This window comes from Capra hircus (genome assembly GCF_001704415.2).
Source record: "Capra hircus breed San Clemente chromosome X unlocalized genomic scaffold, ASM170441v1, whole genome shotgun sequence".
Lineage (NCBI taxonomy): Eukaryota > Metazoa > Chordata > Mammalia > Artiodactyla > Bovidae > Capra > Capra hircus.
Window position 1 is genome coordinate 28,638,590 of NW_017189517.1, and position 21,457 is coordinate 28,660,046.

General features: G+C 45.8%; 1 long non-coding RNA gene across 2 annotated transcripts; it reads left to right on the top strand.

Moving 5' to 3' along the window:
* The first annotated feature begins 2,198 nt into the window (after positions 1 to 2,198).
* LOC108634466 lies at positions 2,199 to 19,927 on the top strand. Of its 2 annotated transcripts, XR_001917625.1 has the most exons (4): positions 2,496 to 2,578; positions 5,412 to 5,521; positions 7,350 to 7,465; positions 19,660 to 19,927. It is a non-coding gene; the product is annotated as an uncharacterized LOC108634466 (long non-coding RNA). The 2 variants fall into 2 exon arrangements; XR_001917624.1 differs by lacking the exon at positions 19,660 to 19,927 and having other exon boundaries at positions 2,199 to 2,578; positions 7,350 to 11,100.
* The last annotated feature ends 1,530 nt before the right edge of the window (positions 19,928 to 21,457 follow it).

Consider the following 21,457-nt stretch of genomic DNA (forward strand, 5'->3'; position numbering starts at 1 on the left):
CATGGCTGATTCATGCTGATGTTTGGTAAAAACCACTACAGTATTGTAAAGTAATTTGCCTCCATATAAAATAAATTAATTAATTTTCTAAAAAAAGAAAAAAAAATAACATGAAAGAAGCCTGAAAAAAAAAATAATTAGAGCTGCCCTGGTAGATGTGAAGTTGTATCTCTTGGGATTTTCATGTTGATTTCTCCAATGATTATTGATGTTGAACATCTTCTCTTGCACTCAGTGGCCATTTGTGTGGAGAGAGCAGTGGATCTGCATCATGAGAGACCCCCATGTGTGAACTAGGTGGCAAAGCCACATAGCCTCTTTGGACCTCGATTTCCAGGCACAATGAGTAGTTATTTAATCTGTGTTTATGCAGGGAAGGGACACAGAAAAAAAGAATTTGACTTGGATCTCCATGTGGAGAAACAGCCACTTTTACCTAGAGTGAAGGAAAAGAAACTCACGGAGGAATCCAGAGGGGCAGCTGAGATCCAGAGCTCAGAGGCTGGTCAGGTAATTCCACCTGGAGAGGACGTGGACACTTCCTTCCCTTTCCACCCTCAACAAGGTGGGTAAATTGAAGAAGTGCATGAACCCCTCCCTTCACTCCTTAGGAGTTGAAAGTGGCTGGGTTTTGTGAAATTTCCTTTGTTGACCTGAAACGCAAGGAGGAAGCTGCCTTGGCAGAACTAAGCACCTCAGGGTCCTCATTGTCCTTCTCCTTTCTGCCCTGGAAATTCCCACCACCTCTGCCCAAAAAACAGGGAATGGGGGTGTAAAGGGGCCAAGAGTCAGATCCTGAGCTAAGATTGGGACTAGCCAGACAGCAGGTGGTCTTGGGGACCCTGAGCCTGTGCAGGTCCTGTGTGGGGAGCAGAATGGGGGCAGGAAATCCTGAGGCATTAGGGGTAGGCAGCAAGCCAGTTGTGCTGCCCTGCAGTAGGTGCAGAGCTCATGGGTTTACTTCAATTGTTTGTTTGAAGGGTGGTTACACTGGGGAATAGATCTGGGTAAGGATGACTTCAGTTCTCCCTTGAAAAACTTCTGAATTTGTTAAGATGTTTTTCCTTAAAGAATAATCAAGCTTGAATTACATTTGTCGATGGAATGAACATTCTAATAAGACCATCTTCACAGTCTTGATCATTTTAGCCACCAAAATGCTGCAGGTTACTCAAGCTCCAAGAGACCATTGTTTCTAAAGACAATCTTTATTTGTATCAATCTCCCGCTTTCTAAACTCCATTAACACCTCTGTAAGGAACAAGGTACCAGGTGGACACAAGCCCAAATTTAATATCTGTCATCTCTGAGTGGAGGCATTATCTGTTACCTTCCTTTTCTTATCTGTGCTACTTGTGTTTCCTCTGCCTTGCTTAAGTCGCTTCAGTCGTGTGGGACTCTGTGCAACACGATGGACTGTAGCCCGCCAGGCTCCTCTGTCCATGGGATTCTTCAGACAAGGAGGCTGGAGTGGGTCACCACTTCCTTCTCCAAGTGATCTTCCCAACTCAGGGATCGAACTCCCGTCTCCTGCACTGAAGGCGAATTGTATACCGCTGAGCCACCGGGAAGCCCATGTCTCCTATTTAAAAGTTATTTCGCCAGAGGAGAATGTAACTTTCCACCACAGGAAAAATTAGTCAAGGCACCCGTCAGGCAGGAATAACCTGTTTGTCGCTGCGACTCTCAGACACAAAACATCCCCCGCACCAAGCCGGTGTGGACACCACCTGAGGTAACCCTGGGAAAAGGCGCTTAAGAGGTAGTGGCTCCCTAACAGGCCCTTGACAAAGAGCAGGAGGTGACCGGGCACAAGGAGCGTCTCCTCTTGGGACTCTGCCTCTCACTTGAGGAGGGATAATTCAAATAATAATAACCTCAAGCATATGAAGTATACAAACTTTTAACATCATTTGATATTGTACTTACTTAAACTTTTTTCCTCTAAATAGTTTTGCGACTGTCGAACGGTAAAATTTCCGTTTTTACCATTCCTTCACTTTCGTCGCTGGCGGCATGGACCCTACAAGGGAGACAAATGGGCTCTCGTGAGGTTTCCTGTCACCTTCCTAATCTCACCTCTCGCACTCGCACTCCTGGGACCAACTGAGGCTGTCTCAGCCCTCCCCTGGGCGGGGTCAACAGCTAGGAATCGGATTCCCAACCCCTCCTTCTTCAGCGCCCTACCTCCAGTGCGTCGCCAAGGAGACGCCCACGACGAGGGGCGAGGATCAACCCATCCCACCTCAGCACTCTACCTCCGTTGCGTCTCCGAGGAGACGCCCACGACGGTGGTGGTGGGGGGATGGGGTCATATTGACGAGGTAACGCGGGCGACGCTTTACGGCAGGGGTGAGCTGGGTCGCAGTCGAACCTCGCCAGCTATCGCGCGAAGCTCAGAGGGGACCGGTTCTTTCCCGCCGAAGCGTGGCCTTAGCCACTTTGGTCCACTCAGCCTCCTTTGTGTCTTTTCCCTGGGGCGACGCGGGGCGAGGCGGGGCCGGGACCGGCAGCCTTTCTGGCTGGAGGGACCCTCCCCATCTTCTAACGTCTGAGCAGCCTGTACCCTGCATGCAAGGTAGGCCAGTGTTGGCTGCAGCCCGGCCGGCCGGGGGAAGCGGAGACGGGCAGGGGGCGCCGCATGGGCCGGGCCGTGGTTTGGCGTTTAGGCTGGGCTGGGTGAGCGTGGGATTGTATTGCCGTGTGTGTTCTGTGCCCTCGCGCCAGCAGGGACAGGGTCCAAGTAGAGCCCCTCAGGCCTCCCGGTCGGTGGGCCTGGAAGCGGTTCCCAGTGGGCAGAGGGCGGGGCGGGCCGGAGGAGTGTGGGAGGCTCGCCAGCTGCTTCTCCCTTCCTCCCCATTTACGTGGCCGCCCTGGAGTCCCCTTCATCGAGTGAGATTGACGTGCTGACCACGGGGACTGGGCATCTCGGAATACAACCCTAGAGAAGTAACATTTCCTTTCATGAGTTTTTGACCTAAAAAAAAAATGTAGCTCCATTCTCACGTATCATTGAACCACGTGGAAGAATGTGCTGTGCTTAGTCGCTCAGTTGTGTCCGACTCTTTGCGACCCCATGGACTGTGCCTGCTAGTCTCCTCTGTCCATGGGATTCTACAGGCAAGAATACTGCAGTGGGTTGCCATGCCTTCCTCCAGGGGATCTTCCCAACCCAGGGATCAAACTGGGTCTCCCGCATTGCAGGCAGATTCTTTACCGACTGAGCCACCAGGGAAGGTAGGCAATCGAAATAAAAGGGTCAGGGATTTTCTTGTAAAAGACTGTACATTGTTTACAGTGGGATTATAAGCATTTCATGGGTAAAAAGGTTTTGGGGCCACTTGAGACAATTCTAGAGGTGAGGGAATGTCTGGTAATACAGGTGGAACATGGACCTGGATCCCCTCGCTGGTTGTGGATGGTGACGCCCAACTCAGCATACCGCTCAGGGGCCAGTTTCTTCCCACTGCGAGTGGGTCTGGATACCGTGTCATAGGGTACAGGAAGGGCCTCACGGGATCCTGTAGGGCATGGGACCCAGACTGTCTTTGGCAGTAGCAAAAGTAAACAAAAACTCAACTCCAAGCTGGATATAAAGTGCATGTGCATTTGTCTGGGTCTGGGACCAAGCCTTCATCAGGCAAAATTACACATCCTGTCTGCTGGATGTTCACCCCTAACAGGGTGGCCACCTCTTCCCATTAACAGCTTTGTGCATGGTGGCGAGGCACTGTGCCTCCACCGGGGCAATAGATCCTGGATCCCCAGTAGCCCTGAGACCCCAAGGTCTACACTGGGGGACCTTGCTCCTGCAGGATAGGTTAGGATCCCCTGACCAGAGGCCCTAGGGCAGTAGCTTCAGCTCCTTTTTCCTGAAAATAGCAGCTGCCTAGGCCACGCCCCTGAGGGCCTGCTGCCTTGGTATCCTTGGTGGGACTGCAAGCCCATACTCAACACCACTGCCTGTCCCTTCCACACCTGCTCTAGAGGGGTGCACCATGGCCAGGTTCTCCCAGAATCCTCTGTGTACTCCAAACCCTCCCTTCTTATCATCACAGGCCTTCCCCAGTGGGATCCAGAGGCAGGACCCAGGAGTTCAGTTTACTTCAGTCGCTCTTCGAGACTCCATGAACTGTAGCACACCAGGCCTCCCTGTCCATCACCAACTCCTGGAGACTGCACAAACTCATGTCCATTGAGCTGGTGATGCCATCCAACCATCGCATCCTCTGTTTTCCCCTTCTCCTCCTGCCTTTATATTTCTCAGCATCAGGGTCTTTTCCAGTGAGTCAGTTCTTCGAATCAAGTGGCCAAAGTATTAGAGTTTCAGCTTCAGCATCAATCCTTCCAATGAATATTCAGGACTGATTTCCTGTAAGACTGACCAAAGGACTAGGAGGCCAGGCTCAAAAAGTTTCCACTTGATGACACTCTTGCCCCAGAAATGCTATCCACACTCTGGAGCCTGGCCTCTCCCTCCACACTTTGCAGGTGAAAAAAGGCCCATGGGGGCCAAGTCTTCCAAGCCATCCACTGGAGTGTTGTGGGAAGAGATGTCTCCTCTTCTGCTCTGCAGTAAGAATGTACAGATAAGGAAAAGCAAAGGAAGCCATCCATCTCTGGGTCCATGTCCATAGCATTCTAAGAGATTCTGAGTCCAAATGGCCAGATCCCCATTTCCTGGTGACTGGGATGTGATGTATTCTGTCACTTTGTTATTACTGGTCAGGGTTAGGGCCAGAATTAACCTTGATGATTTACATAAGTAGTGGCTGGTTGAAGACCTATGCTACTTGGAATAAATCCAGGTTCTAGCCAGACATACAAAGGCTATGTTCCTGTAATATGGATCCTTATGGAATGGGTATAGAGATTGGTCCCTACACAACATTCTTACTTAAGTGGCTCCATTCTAACTTCTTTCTAGCTGGTGACTGAGAGTGCTGAACAAACCCCAAACTGTCATTTCTCCCTTGTGCCAGGACACTCATCCCTCGTGGTAATCAAAACAGTTGAATGTGGGAGAAGGTTTGTATATCTGTGGATTCAGGGCTAACAGGTTATTTATTTCAGGAGCCTCGGGGCCAATAGTTTAGGTAAGCAGAAAGGCTCATCATTGTGTTAAACCACAAGCTTCAGTCCCAGCAAATTACTGTATGGTGTAACTAAATGGTCACAGTGGGTTACATCACAGATGGTTTGCAGTGAAAAGTCCAGACCATCTTTATGTTTAGGCTTATTTCTTTTAAGAATAGGTAGTGACTGGCTGGATTTTTTTGTTTTTAATGGAACTAGAAAAAGACTGAAGTGTTTTTTGTCTTATTTCTCATATTTTTCATGCTGAATTCTTACTGAGGGAAAGTAATTTGCATTGAGGGAAAGGTATTCAACATATTTTCTTTCCTTTGCAGGTCGTGGTAAGAAAATCAAAGGGCTTGATCAACGGCTCATATATTGCCTTGTTGTGGACCCAGAGTGCAAGGACAGACGAAGCCAGACACTGACTTTACATTTTTGATAGGTAGGTAATACAGCCCTCAGTTGTACTTTGATTCTTCTACCCACTTCTGTACAGTAGGCTTCTCTCTCAAGAAACAACTCTCACAGAAATTCCTTGGGTCAGTGTCTGGTACTAGCACGTTCAGGTATACTTAGTTGCTACAGTTGTTCATCGTAATGACCAGAAGAGTTCTGCCTGGGGGATGCAAATATCAACAACCTTGATCCAAGAACCTTGAATTCAGTTTAAACTCAAACCTGAAAAAGACCAGTATTTTACTGGAGCCAATTTCACACCTCTGATAGGTATGGAATAGAACTCCCAGGTGTACTTTGTGTTTTAGTCCTTTGTCTTCTGCAAATATTACTTTCTGAACTGTTTTAGTCCAGTGTATACTGGTGCCATGGAGATGTGTTCTTAATGCCAAGACTGAGCAAAGGAAGCATTATTTCAGTAACCTGAGACCTCTTAAACCTATCAAACCAGCCTTCCTGCATAAGGGCAAGGATCCCCAGGCAAGAAGCTCTGGGGCAGGAGATTCAGCACCTTTTTCCTGAACATAGCCACTGCCGACACCATGCCCCCGAGGGCCTGACAGCCAGGGGCTCCTTGGTGGGGAAGCCAGGCCCCAGAACCTGTTGCTCCCACACCTGCTCTGGTGAGGTGGCAGGCTGCCAGGTTCGCTCAGGATCTTCGGAGTGCTGGAAACCCTCACTTCCTCCCGTCACAGGCCTTTCCCCCTCCTTCTCCCCCCCCCCCAACCGGCAGGATCCATAGGAAGGGCCTGCACGCCATAAACAAAAGGTTTCCACTTGATGGCACTGTTGGTCCAGAAATGCCAACCACCCTCTGTAGCTGGGCCTCTCGCTCCACCCTTTGCATGTTGAAAAAGGCACACGGTAGCCAAAAAAGCCTTCCAAACCCTCACAGCTAGGTTGGCTCCACTGGAATGTTGGGGGAAGAGGTGTTTCCTGTTTGAGGGGCTCTCCTGGGCAGTAAGCCCCTAGGAAAAAGGACATCCAGAGGAGCCGTCCAGCTCTGGGTCCAGGTCCACAGCAGTCTCTGAGACTCTGAGCTGTGTGGCTTGGCCACTGCTTCCTCGGGGGACCGGGATGTGATGGATTCTGTCACTTTGTTGTTACTGATCTGGATTAGGACCAGAATTACCTCGATGATTCACATATTAGGGTTTGGTTGAAAACCCTTGCCACTTGGAATAAATCCAGGTTCTAGCCGAGCATCATAGTGTGTGCTCGTGTAATAATGGATCCTTCTGGAACAGGTGTAGAGATTGGTCCCCACAGAGCATTCTTACTTAAGTGGCTCCGTCCACTTTGGTAACTTGTTTCTAGCTAGGTGACTGAGAGTGCTGAACAAACCCTAGATACGTCGTGTGTCCCTTGTGCCAGGACACTCATCCCACATGGGAATCAGTAGGTGGTAAGTGGGAGAACGTTTGTGTATCTGTGGAGGCAGGGCTAACAGGTTATTCATTTCACACACCTCAGGGCTGGTAGTTTAGGTAAGCAGGAAAGGTCATCAGCATGTTAAACCACAACCTCAGTCCCAGCAAGTGACTGTACAGGCGACTAAATGGTCACAGTGAGTTACATCACAGTGGGTTTGCAGTATAAAGTCCAGACCATCTGGACGTTTAGGCTGACTTCTCCTAAGGGTACGTAGTGCGGTTTGACTGTTTTTTTGTTTGTTTGTTTTCTGTTAATGGAACTAGGAAGTGCCTGGTGTGTGTTTTGTTTTGTTTCTTATATTTTTCAAGTTAATTCTTACTGAAGGATGTTGATCTGCATCTGTGGCAAAGGAATTCAATGGTATTTTCTTTCCTTTCCAGGTCGCGGCTTACTAAAATAATAAAAGAGTGTGATGAACGGCTCGTACGTTGCCTTGGTGTGGAGCCAGCGTTGAGGCATAGACGAAGAACAAACACTGATTCCACACTTCTCGTAGGTACATAATACAGCCCTGAGTGGTGCTTTGGTTCTATTACCCGCTTCTGTAGAGTAGGCACCTCTCTCAAGGCAGGTCCCTCACCAAATTTCTCGGGTTACTGTCTGGTGAGTAGCGTGTTCAGGTAGACTTAGTCACTACAAGCTGTATCATTGTAATGATCAGAAAAGTTTTCCCTGCTTGATTCAACTAAAACTGGAGCCCGGCAAGGGCCATTATTTTCCTGGAGCCTATTTCACACATCTGATGGGTGTCGAAGAAAACTCCCTGGTGTACTTTGTGTTTTACTCCTTTGCCTTTCAGAAAGATGATTTTCTGAAGTGTTTTAATCCAGTTTATACTGGTTCTGTGGAGGTATGTCCTTAATGCTAAGACTGAGCAAAGGCAGGGTTAGTTCAGCGACCTGAGTCCTTCTGAATCTATCAAAAGTAGCCTTCTTGCAGGATGGGCCAGGTGGCCAGGGGCAGGAGCTTCAGCGCCTTGTTCCTGAACATGGCCACTCCTGACGCCATGCCCCTGAGGGCCTGACAGCGAGGGGCTCCTTGGTGGGGTAGCCAGGCCCTGGAACACCACTACCTGTTGCTCCCACACCTGCTCTGATGAGGTGGCAGGCCGCCAGGTTCGCTCAGGATATTCGGAGTGTTGGAAACCCTCACTTCCTCCCGTCACAGGCCTTCCCCCGGCAGGATCCACAGGAAGGGCCTGCACGCCATGCTGAAAAAGTTTCCCCTTCATGGCACTGTTTTCCCAGAAATGCTATTGCCCTCTCCTGCTGGGCCATTCCCTCTGCCCTATGTTGGTGAAAAAAGGCTCTGGTTGTGCCCAAGAGCCTTCTAAGTGCTATAACGGGGCATTGCTCTGGATTGTTAAAGAGGTGTCTCCTCATTAGGGGGCTTCTTCTTGGCAGTAAGGTCATACCTTTGTGTATATCTAAAGCATCCTATCAACCTGTAGTTCATGTTCATAGCAGTCTAGGAGATTCAGAGTCCACACGGCCTGGATCCTCCGTTTTCTGGCGATCACTATGTGATATGTTCTGTCAGTTTGTTATTGGTCAAGTTTCAGGCCAGAATTCCCTTGATGATATAATAATTAGGCTTTGGTTGAAGGCCTTTGCCACTTGGAATAAATCCAGGTTGTAACCATGCATACAAAGTGTGTGCTTGTGTTACATGAATCCTTTTGGAATAGGTGTAGAGATGCCGTAATTATCATCACTATAGATGTCTGCATAGTTTTAGGAAATTTTAAAATATACTATATATTCAATATGTACCCATTTTTACCTCCTAAGGTTTCTGACAGTCTTAATTTCAAAGAGTTGCTGGTTATTTTTATGAAAGTACCCCTGTGGAGGTGTCGGTGGAGGACTCTTTGTGGTAGTCATAGTAAAGTGAAATATGCCCCTGACTTCATGGAAAAAATGACATCAACCCCAAATGTTAATGAAGTTGTTAATCAAGATGAACTCATTCATTGCCAGTAGGAATACAAAATATTCTAACCACTCTGTGTAATAAATGAAAACTTATTGTGGTCTATTTTGAAGGGTAGCTATCTTTGAGGAAAAAAGAAAATTTACTAGCACGCAAACAAAGGGAAAGTGGGATGCTCAGGGTTTCACGCTGGCTCCTTCTGGTGGTGAATTCAAAACATAAGGACAGTAATAAATGTGAGCAAAAGTGGAAATAAGTTGTTAGGAAAGGTCCAGCCCATAAAGAAGGAAATATACTTAGGAAACCTCTGGAAAGATTATTGATCTACCCCATAGTACTCAGCCATTGAGCAACTGGGGAAGGGACTTGAGTGCTAGAAAATAAATTGCTTGTTGTAACTGCCCTGGGTGTGCCTGCCCACCAGACACATCTTGCAAGACCTTCACTAAAGCCTTGCTTCCCACTGCACCTTGTGTCTCCAAGTCCATTCTTTTGGTTTGGGCCAGTGGGCTTTATTTCCCACACTTTGGAAGTTTGGCAATCACACAGAAACATGTACACAAATGTTTATAGTTTTTTTCATAATTTCCAAACCTTGTAAGCAACCAAGATGTCCTTGAGTTGGTGAATAGATGAACAAATATAGTGTGGAATAAAAGAAAGGAGCTATCAAGCTGCAAACGTACTTGGAGGAATCCTAAATGCACATTGCTAAGTTTAAGAAGCCAACTTGGGGGAAAAAAAAGTTTACTGATAAGGTTCCAACTGTATGACATTCAAGAAAAGGCAAAAACTGGGGACAGTTAAAAGATAAGTGGTTATCAAGGATTCCACGGAGGGATGGAGAGATGAATAGGTGGAACACAAGATTTTTTTTTTAGGACAATAAGAGTCTATCTAATGTACTATAAAGGTGGACACATATCATTATGTATTTGTCAAAACCTATAGAAGTGTGACACAAATATTGAACCCCAATATAAACTAGAGTTCATTACAAACTAGAGTTGTAACAAATGTGTAACACTGTCAGAAGCTGTTAAGAGGGAAAGCTGGAGTGTGGAGTAGGCAAACGGTCATATTCTCTGTACTTTCCACTCATTTCTCTGTAAACCTAAAACTACTAAAAATGTATTAAATTTAAAAAAATAATCTGACAGTTCCTTTCTTAACTGTATAACCTTGAAAAGAGGTTGCATTGTACAAAATACAAACTGGAATCTTTTTACAACCTTAATTGAGCATCCAAAATGAGATGCTCCCCAAAATCTGAGTGTTGAATGATATATGCTTTATGATGATTAACTGAAACACTTGTATAGAAAGTTACGAGAGTGAAGGTGAGAAGTTAAAATATGGGTGCTAGGTAGAAGACACCCATCTGAATAGGAGTTAAGAGTATGCCACCCCAAAACCTGCCTCTTTGTAATATTTTCAGGTAAAGGCCCCAACACATGAAAAGCTCCAAAAACAGCACAGGCTTTCCTTCTACAAAGGAAATTTCCAATTACAAGGGAAATTTTCATTTGTAAAATGTGTCTCTCCTTTAAAAGGAAGAGGAACTCTTATTTAACTTTGACCTCTAACACTGTGTGGGTGTACAATTATGATGATCTCTATACATATATCCTGCAAAGTGATTACCACAATAAGATTAGTTAATATCACCTCACATAGTTAGCTAAGATTTGCTGTTAGCGACTTTCAAGTGTACAGAAAATTCACTGTGCTGTACATTAAATCTCTAGCACTTATTCATCTCTTATAAGAAGAAATTTGTACTTTATGACCATTTTCACCTACTTCCCCTGTCCCTAGCAGATCCCACATACAAAGAAGTATATGATTTGTCTCTGACTTATTTCACATAGCATAATGCCTTTAAGATTTATCCATGTTGCTGCAAGTAGTAGAATTCCTTCTTTTCTGTGACTGAAGAGTAATTCATTGTATGTGTGTGTGTGTATCACACTGTCTTTGCTATTTTGTTGGAGGGGGGCACCACACAACTTGTGGGATCTTAGTTCTCTGACCAAGGATTGAATCTAGGCCCTTGGCAGTGAAAATGCAGAGTCCTAAACACTGGACTATTGGGGAAGTCCCTATATCACATTTTCTTTATCCATTCTCCCCACAGTAGACACCTACGTTGTTTCTGTGTTTTGGTTATTGTAAATAATGCTGCAGTGAACATGGGAGTGCAGGTATCTGTTCAAGATAATGGTTTCTTTTCTTTCAGATATATATCCAGAAGTGGGGGTTACTGATGAACACTCCCATGTTTACTTGGGCAGTACATATGTTAATAAACTTCTATTTGTTTTTCTCCTCATAATCTGTCTTTAGCCAGTCAAATTTATAGGGTTCTGGGTGTAGAACCCAGGATTTTTTTTTCCTCTTTTAAAAGGGACATTGATCTGGTGACTCCTGTCCCAGTTTTACCTAATCACTCTCTAAATAGGTTCAAACAAACCAGAATACTTATACTGAACACAGCTTAAGTCTAGCTACGTATAGATAATATTTCCATTTCTTTGTCCTTTCTTGCAAATGTCACCTCAAGTCAGACATTTTAGAAAGCTATATATATATATATATATATGCATCATTTATTTCTAAAAGTGATATACACTGCTAACTATATTTGTCTTTAGAGTCTGAAGTAAAAAGTATTCGTGGCTAAATATTCATTCCCAGAGCATATTTGAACATGAGAAGTCCATTGTGAACCTAAATAAGAAAATTGCTTGAATTCTCCTTTTGTCTAATATTTTCCTAGTCTAAAATAAATAAATATAAAATAAATAGACATAAAATAAACATGTCATTAGCACAAAAAAGCAAGAAATGTACATTAAAATGATGTATAACATAATCACATTTATTAAACAATGTATGCCAATATAAAGGGCAAAGTTCAGCAATGCAAAAGTACAAATATTTTTGCATCAACCTAATATTACAATTACAAATAATAACCTATTTCTCTTTCATATTACTGAGCCTACCCTGTGTTATAACCAGAATAATAATACAGAACAGGCATTTGACAGAACTAGTTTTCTTCCTATAAAGAAACTACAAATGAGTTTCTGCTGGAACCTTCTCAACAGAGATTTCAATAAGGTATAAACAAAGTTTCTTAACTAGAAGGGGCTATATAACAAAGTACATTTCACATGCGAAGTTTCATATCGTTCTTCAGATATTCCAGCATAGAAAGACAGAAGATATTTCCTTCAGCAACTCAGGGGATAAACAAGATCATCTCAAAATCCTTCCTAGCTCTAAGGTGTAAGGTGTTGTCACTCAGTCGTGTCCGACTCTTTGTGACCCCATGGACTGTAGCCTACCAGGCTCCTCCATCTATGGGATTTTCCAGGCAAGAGTACTGGAGTGGGTTGGCATTTCCTTCTCCAGGGGATCTTCCCGACCCAGGGATTGAACCCGGGTCTCCTGCATTGAAAGCAGATGCTTTACCCTCTAAGCCACCAGGGAAGCTAGCTCTAGGGTTTGTGAAAATATCATGCTATTTTGATAGATTTAAAAGGTTTCAGGTTACTGAAGTAACCCTGTCTTTGCTCACTCAGTTCAGTTCAGTTCAGTCGCTCAGTCGTGTCCGACTCTTTGCAACCCCATGAACCGCAGCACACCAGGCCTCCCTGTCCATCACCAACTGCCAGAGTCCACCTAAACCCTTTTCCATTGAGTCGGTGATGCCATCCAACCATCTCATCCTCTGTCGTCCCCTTCTCCTCCTGCCCTCAATCTTTATCAGCATCAGGGTCTTTTCAAATGAGTCAGCTCTTCGCATCAGGTGGCCAAAGTATTGGAGTTTCAGCTTCAACATCAGTCCTTCCAATGAACACCCAGGGCTGATCTCCTTCAGGATGGACTGGTTGTATCTCCTTGCAGTCCAAGGGACTCTCAAGAGTCTTCTCCAACACCACAGTTCAAAAGCATCAATTCCTCATTCAGTACTCAGCTTTCTTTATAGTCCAACTCTCACATCCATACATGACTACCGGAAAAACCATAGCTTTAACTAGACGGACCTTTGTTGACAAAGTAATGTCTCTGCTTTTTAATATGCTGTCTAGGTTGGTCATAACTTTCCTTCCAAGGAGTAAGCATCTTTTAATTTCATGGCTGCAGTCACCATCTGCAGTGATTTTGGAGCCCAGAAAAATAAATTCAGCCACTGTTTCCACTGTTTCCTCATCTATTTGCCATGAAGTGATGGGATTGGATGCCATGATCTTAGTTTTCTGAATGTTGAGCTTTAAACCAACTTTTTCACTCTCCTCTTTCACTTTTATCATGAGGCTCTTTAGTTATTCTTCAATTTCTGCCATAAGAGTGGTATCATCTTCATATCTGAGGTTATTGATATTTCTCCCAGCAATCTTGATTCCAGCTTGTGCTTCTTCCAGTCCAGCGTTTCTCATGATGTACTCTCCATATAAGTTAAATAAGCAGGGTGACAATGTACAGCCTTGACGTACTCCTTTTCCTATTTGGAACCAGTCTGTTGTTCCATGTCCAGTTCTAACTGTTGCTTCTTGACCTGCATACAGGTTTCTCAAGAGGCAGGTCAGGTGGTCTGGTATTCCCATCTCTTTAAGAATTTTCCACAGTTTATTCTGATTCACACAGTCAAAGCCTTTGCTCACTAATAGTATTAATAACGCATTTCCATGGCACCAGTATAAATTCATTTAGAACACTTAGGAAACTCATCTTTGTAAAAGGGAAAGGAGTAAAACAAAGTACACATGGGAGTTCTGTTGCATACCTATCAGATGTGTGAAGTTAGATCCAGTAAACTAATGGCCTTTCTGGGCTTGAGTTTTAAACTGAGTTCAGGGGTGTTGGAACTTATAAATAGGTTGATATGTGAATTGCACAGGCAGAACTCTTCTCATCATTACAGTGAACAACTATAGTAACCAAGAATACCTGAAAGATTGAAGGCAGGAGGAGAAGGGGACAACAGAGGATGAGATGGTTGAATAGCATCACAAACACAATGGACAGGAGGAGTTTGAGCAAGCTCTGAGAGATAGAGAAGGATAGGGAAGCCTGGTGGGCTGCAGTCCATTGGGTCACAAAGAGTTGGACAGGAATGAGCAGAAGTACCAGAACACACTACTATCCAGACACTGACCAAAGGAAATTCAGAGAGAGACCTGCCTTGAGAGAGGAGCCTACTGTACAGAAGGGACAATAGAATCAAAACACAACTGAGGGCTGTATTAAATACCCATCAGAAGTGTGAAGTCAGTGTCTGCTCTTCATCTGTTTGTACTTTGGGACCACACCAAGGCTAAATGAGCTGTTGATAACGCCCTTTGATTTTCTGACTGAACCTAGAAAGAAAGAAAATACTGTTGAATACATTTGCCACAGGTGCAAATTAACTTCCCTCAGAAGGAATTCAGCAAGAAAAGCAAGAAATAAAATAACACACCAGTCTTCTAGTTCCAGTAAAAGAAAAATCCAGCCAGCAACTACCTATCCTTAGGAGAAATAAGCCTAAAGGTACAGATGGGCTGGACTTTATACTGCAAACCCATTGTGATGTAACCCACTGTGACCATTTAGTCACTTCAAAGAGTAACCTCTTCCGGCAAGGCTCCAGTAGAGCCAAGCCTCTTGTAGGGCTTGGTAGGTTCTTGGGCCTCCAAGTGCCTTTTTTGACCCACAAAGGGTGGAGGGAGAGAGAATGCTAGAGATAATGGTAGCATTTCTGGAGCAATAGTGCCATCAAGTGGATGCATTTGAACATGGCCTCCCACCCCTGCCTGTGGTCCTGCTAGGAAAGGCCTGTGAGGGGTGGAAAGAAGGTACCAGAACACTCAGAGGATTCTGGGCAAACCTCCCTGTGGGACACGCCTCCAGAGCAGGTGTGGAAGGGACAGGTCATCCTGCCTGGGCCCAGGATGGCACACCAAAGAATCTATGACTGTAAAACCACTGGGGGCATGGCCTTGGCAATTGCCATGTTCAAGAACAAGGAGCTGAAGCTCCAGTTCCTAGTATTGTAAGTCCCCACTTTCTGAGACTATGTGACCTAAGTGATCCAGACTTTTCAAGGAGCAATCTGAGTTTCAGAAGCAGAAGGAGCAGGAGGTTGTATAAAATTTTAACTTTTCCTCTTAACACTACTTAGGAGAAATAAGCCTAAATGCAGAGATAGTCTTGACTTTGTACTGCAAAGCTATTGTGATGTAACTCACTGTGACCATTTAGTCACTTCATAGAGTACTTTGCTGGGACTGAGGCTTGTGCACAAACACTGATGAGCCTTTCTGCTTACCTAAGTTACTGGCCTTGAGGTTACTAAAATAAATAAACTGTTAGCCCTGCATCCACAGATACAGAAACTTTCTCCCAGTTACAATTTACTGAGAACTTCCAAATGTTCAAGCTGGATTTAGAAAAGACAGAGGAACCAGAGATCAAATTGCCAACATCTGCTGGATCACTGAAAAAGCAAGAGGGTTCCAGAAAAACTACTTTTGCTTTACTGACTACTCCAAAGCCTCTGACTGTGTGGATCACAACGAACTGTGGAAAATTCTTAAAGAGATGGGAATACCAGACCACCTGACCTGCCTCCTGAGAAATCTGTATGCAGATCAAGAAGCAACAGTTAGAATTGTACATAGAATACAGACTGGTTCCAAATCAGGAAAGAGTATGTCAAGGCTGTATATTGTCACCTTGCTTGTTTAACTTATATGCAGAGTACATCATGTGAAATGCCAGGCTGGATGAAGCACAAGCTGGAGTCAAGATTGCCAGGACAAATATTAGTAACCTCAGATATGCAGATGATACCACCCTTATGGCAGAAAGTGAAGAAGAAGAACTAAAGAGCTTCTTGATGAAAGTGAAAGAGGAAAGTGAAAAAGTTGGCTTAAAACTCAACATTCAGAAAACTAAGGTCATGGCATCCGGTCACATCACGTCATGGCAAATAGATGGGGGAAACAATGGAAACAGTGACTATTCTTTTGGGCTCCAAAATCACTGCAGATGGTGACTGCAGCAATTAAATTAAAAGACGCTTGCTCCTGGGAAGAAAAGCTATGACCAACCTAGACAGCATATTAAAAAGCAGAGACATTACTTTGCCAACAAAGGTCCATCTAGTCAAAGCTATGGTTTTTCCAGTAGTCATGTATGGATGTTTTAGTTGCACTATAAGGAAAGCTGAGCACCAAATAATTGATGCTTTTGAACTGTGGTATTGGAAAAGACTTTTGAGAGTCTTCTCAAGGAGACCAACAAGGAGCAAGGAGATCCAACCAATCCATCCTAAAGGAAATCAGTCCTGAATATTCATTGGAAGGACTGATGCTGAACCTGAAACTCTAATACTTTGGCCACCTGATGCGAAGAACAGACTCACTGGAAAAGACCCTGATGCTGGGAAAGCTTGAAGGCAGGGGGAGAAGGGGATGACAGGATGAGATGGTTGGATGGCATCACTAACACGATGGACATGAGTTTGAGCAAGCTCCAGGAGTTGATGGACAGTGAAGTCTGGCATGCTGCAATCCATGGGGTCACAAAGAGTTGGACACGACTGAGCAACTGAACTGAACTGATGAGGGATGAGTGCCCTCACACAAGGGACATGTGATTTTTGGGGGTTTGTTCTTCACTCTCATTCAGTCACCTAGCTAGAAACAAGTTCCAAAACTAGATGGAGTCACTTAAGTAAGAATGCTCCTTAGGGACCAATCTTTACTCATATTCCAAAATGATCCATTATTACAGAAGCAACACTGTGTGTGCATGGCTGGAACCTGGATTTATTTGAAGTGGCAAGGGTCTTCAACCAATCCCTAGTAGGTGAATCATCAAGGTACTTCTGGCCCTAGCCCTGACCAATAATAACAAAGTTGACAGAATACATCACATCCTGGTTCCCAGGAAAGAGGGGCCTGGCCACATGACTCAGAAAATCCTAGAGTGTTGTGGACATGTAACCAGAGATGGAGGGCTCCTCTAAATGTCCTTTTCAGTGTTATTACCACCAAGGAGAAGATCCCAAAGGAGGACACACCTCTTCTCCCAGCACTCCACTGGAGCTAACATAGTTTGGAGGGTTTGGAAGGTTCTTTGGCCACCATGGGCCTTTTTTGATACACATAGGGTGGAGAGAGAGGCCCAGCTCCAGAGGGTGACTGGCATTTCTGGCGCAAGAGTGCCATCAGGCAGAAGCTTTTGGAGCATGGCGTCAGTCCCTTCCTGTGGATCCTACTGAGGAAGACCTGTGAGGAGAGGAAGGGAGGGTTTGGGTCACTCAGAGGATTCTGGGCAAACCTGGCTGCCTGGCACCCCACCAGAGTAGGTGTGGAAGCAAGAGATAGAGGTGTTCTGGGGTCTCGCTTGCCCACCAAGGAGCCCCTGGCTGCCAGGCCTTCAGGGGTGTGGCCTCGACAGTAGCCATATTCAGGAACAAGGAGTTGAAGCTCCTGCCCCAGGGCCTCTGGCTAGGGAATCCTTGCCCTTCATGCAGGAAGGCTACTTTGATAGCTTTAAAAGGTCTCAGGTTACTGAAGTAACCTTGCCTTTTCTTAGTGTTAGCATTAACAACACACCTCCGTGCCACCAGTATAAACACCATTAAAACACTTCAGAAAATCATCTTTGTAAAAGGCAAAGGAGTAAAACACAAAGTACACCTGGGAGTTTTTTTCCGTACCTATCAGATGTCTGAAATCAGCACCAGTAAAATATTGGCCTTTTCTTGGCTTTGAGTTTTAACTGAGTTCAGGACTGTTGGAACTTACGAATAGTTTGATATCTGAACCCCACAGGCAGAACTCCTCTGATCATTAATATGAACAACTATAGCAACTAAGTATATCTGAAAATGCGACTAACCAGACACTAACCTGAGGAAATTGGGTAAGACACTTGCCTTGAGAGAGGAGCCTACTCTACAGAAGGAGGAAACAATTAAAGCACAACTGAGGACTGTATGACATACCTATCAGAAGTGTGAGGTCAGTGTCTGCTCTTCGTCTGTGCTCTCGGGTCCACACCAATATAATGTACGAGCTGTTGATCACATGCTTTGATTTTATTACCAAACTGGTTCCTGAAAAGCAAAGAAAATACTGTTGAATACCTTTGCCACTCATGCAGATCAATATCCTTCATGAAACATGAAGAACATAAAAAACATAAGAACTAAAACATAACACCACACCAGTCTTCTTGTTTCATTAAAAAAAGAAAGATCCAGCCACACTACCTACCCTTGCTGCTGCTGCTGCTGCTAAGTCGCTTCAGTCATGTCCGACTCTGTGCAACCCCATAGACGGCAGCCCACCAAGCTCCCCTGTTCCTGGGATTCTCCAGGCAAGAACACTGGAATGGGTTGCCATTTCCTTCTCCAATGCATGAAATTGAAAAGCGAAAGTGAAGCCGCTCAGTTGTGGCCAACTCTTCGCAATCCCATGGACTGCAGCCTACCAGGCTCCTCCATCCATGGGATTTTCCAGGCAAGAGTACTGGAGTGGGGTGCCATCGCCTTTTCCACTACCTACCCTTAGGAGAAGTAAATGTACAGATGGCCTGGACTTTATACCGTAAAGCCATTGTGATGTAACCCACTGTGACCATTTACTCATTTGCTAGAGTACTTTGCTGGGTTTGAGGGGTGTAGTTTAACACAATGAGCCTTTTTGCTTACCTGAAATAGTAGCCCTGAAGTTCCTGAAATAAATAACCTGTTAGCCCTGCATCCACAGATACACATTCTCCCACTTTTAATTTATTGATTCCCATGAGGGATGAATGTCCTGGTACAAGGGACAAATGACAGTTTGGGGTTTGTTCAGCACTCTCAGTCACGTAGCTAGAAACAAGTTAGAAAACACGACAGAGCCACTAAAGAGTCTCTGTAGGGACCAATCTCTACACATATTCCAAAAGGATCCATATTACAGGAGCACACCCTCTGTATGCATGGCTAGAACCTGGATTCATTCCAAGAAGCATAGGTCTTCAACAAACCACTAATTATGTAAATCATCAAGGGAATTCTGGCCCTAATCCTGACCAATAATAATAAAGTGACAGAATCCATCACATCCCAGTCTCCAGGAAATGGGGATCAGGCCATGTGGACTCAGAATCCCCTAGAGCACTGTGGACATGGACCCAGAGATGGATGGCTTCCTTTGCATGTCCTTTTGTTGTAGCCAAACGCTCTGGGAAGCAGTCATTCAGAAGGACAACGTGGATAGCAGAGTGCAGTTTATCACAACGGCAGGTCTGAGGCAGAGTTTCCTCTTTAGTGAGGGACCCTGACCAATTTTTGTGAAAACCTTATATACCCTAAGTGTATGTGCACAAGCCCACATCCCCAAGTTCCTCAATCCTACTCTGGAAAATGTCAAAGGGAGATACAATCAAGTTACAGTCATAATTCATAATCAGAAGGGTCAGCTGGTTATATATTGTAGCCTACATCAATGGGTGCCATAAAGATTACAAAAGTGACTGACTACATAGGGGCTTATTACATTCTTTCTGGTGACAAGAAATCTTGGTATGGAATCTGGTGTTTATCAGTTCGGGAGGCCTGTTCGGCTGCACCTATGTTGTCTCCATGGCTACCAGGTATATTGTCCAGAGTTCACCGAGAATGCAAGAGGGAGTTTCCTTCTCAAGGTGGAGTCAGTGCAGCCTGTTCTTTCCTCTTTCACCTTTGGCTATGTTCTTACTCTCAAGGAGCAGCCTCCAAAGGAGGAGACACCTCTTTTCACAAAATTCCTGCGGACCACTTGGAAGACTCTTGGGCCTCCATGGGCCTTTTTTTCACCTGCAAAGTACAGAGGGAGAGGCCATGCTCCAGAGGGTGGATGGCATTTCTGCAGCAACAGTGCCATTGAAGAGGAAAGGTTAAAATTTTACATAACCTCCTACTCCTGCCTCTGTAACTCAGCTTGCTCCTTGCAAACTCTGGATCATGTAGGTCTCAGAAAGTGGGGACTCACAGTACTAGGAACTGAAGCTTATCTCACTCACCCTTGTCCTGCTGTTTGCAATCGCCCAGCCCCTGCAAACCCACAAACCCGCTTAAACATGCCTGTCCATGTATAAGAACTCTGTAACCCCTTTGTTCGGGGTTCAGAGCTTGGAATGTTAACTCCTCTGGGCCCACCGGCATAATAAACCTGAGTTCTCCAACTCTGCAAGTGTGGTGCTTGGTTTTTTGAGTACTGGTTTCTGCAACACCATCAAGTGGAAGATTTTTGAGCCTGGCCTCCAGGCCCTGGCTGTGGATCCTGCTGGGGAAGGCCTGTGAGGGGAGCAAGGGGGTGTCTGGAGCACTCAGAGGATTCTGGGCGAACTTGGCCGCCAGGCACCCCTCCAGAGCAGGTGTGGAAGCAACAGGCAGTGGTGTTCTGGGGCCTGGCTCTCCCATGGAGGAGCCCATGGCTGCCAGACCCTTGGGGGCTTGACCTCAGCAGCCGCCATATTCAGGAACAAGGAGCTGAAGCTCCAGCCGAGGGCCTGTGGCCAGGGGATCCTTGACGATCCTAAGGAGGGAGGTACACCAGTGGGGTCCCTGAGTCTCAGGGCCACTGGCGACCCAGGAACTGTTGGCCAGGCAGAGGCACTGTGCCTGGCCACCATGGAAAAGGCCAAAAGGGGAAGAGGTGGCCACCCTGTATACATTTGCTTGTGCCAAAGAGTCTGGGTCCCATGCCCCACAAGATCCCGTTAAGTCCTTCCTCTGCCTTATGACACAGAGTATCCAGACCCACTCATGGTGGGATGAAACTGGCCCCAGAGCAGTATGCTTAAGCTGAGTTGGGTGAAACCGTGCTCAGCCAGCGAGGGGATCCAGGTCTGTTTTCCTTGGCATTCTATTTCAGGAATGGAACTGTGAAACCAAGGAGCCCCTATTCCTGGCCCCCACTGCCCCACCATGGAGGACCCAGGTCCTCTTCTTGGGGAGGACTGCTGTGATTTTTCACGAGGGGCTCCGTGTTCTGCATGTGCAGACATTGGTCCTGGGCACAGGGGCACAAGGAGACCAGCTGTGCCAGCTGACCCATCAGATCCCATAGGCTGGTCAGGGCCCAGTCCTAAGGGAGACTCTGCCCACATAACCTCACCTGACAACATTTCAGGCAACTCAGTAGTGTGAAAGAAGGGGCATGGGGTGGGATTCAGCAACCTTCGAGGAGGGGTGAAAGTGAGGGGTATGTTTGAAAGAGGTAGTGTTCCCGCATGGAAATTTCCTTCCAGTTGGAAGCCACCCTGCCTCAGCCCTGTCCCTTACCACAAAACCACCCCACCCACCCCCACCCCTCAGACAGTCTAGAGCCAAGTAAAGGGCAAGCATGAGCTGCCCCAGAGCTTGCTCCAGAAGTGGCATTTTGGGTCAGCCAGGGACTAGAAGGCAGAGCCCTGTGCCCGGCAGGATGCACCAGGCTCCTGACCTTGGCAGACAAGCTGGAAGAGTGGTGGTCTTGAAAAAGAGGGAAGCAGGAGGCATTTCTCTCAGTCCAATAGAGGT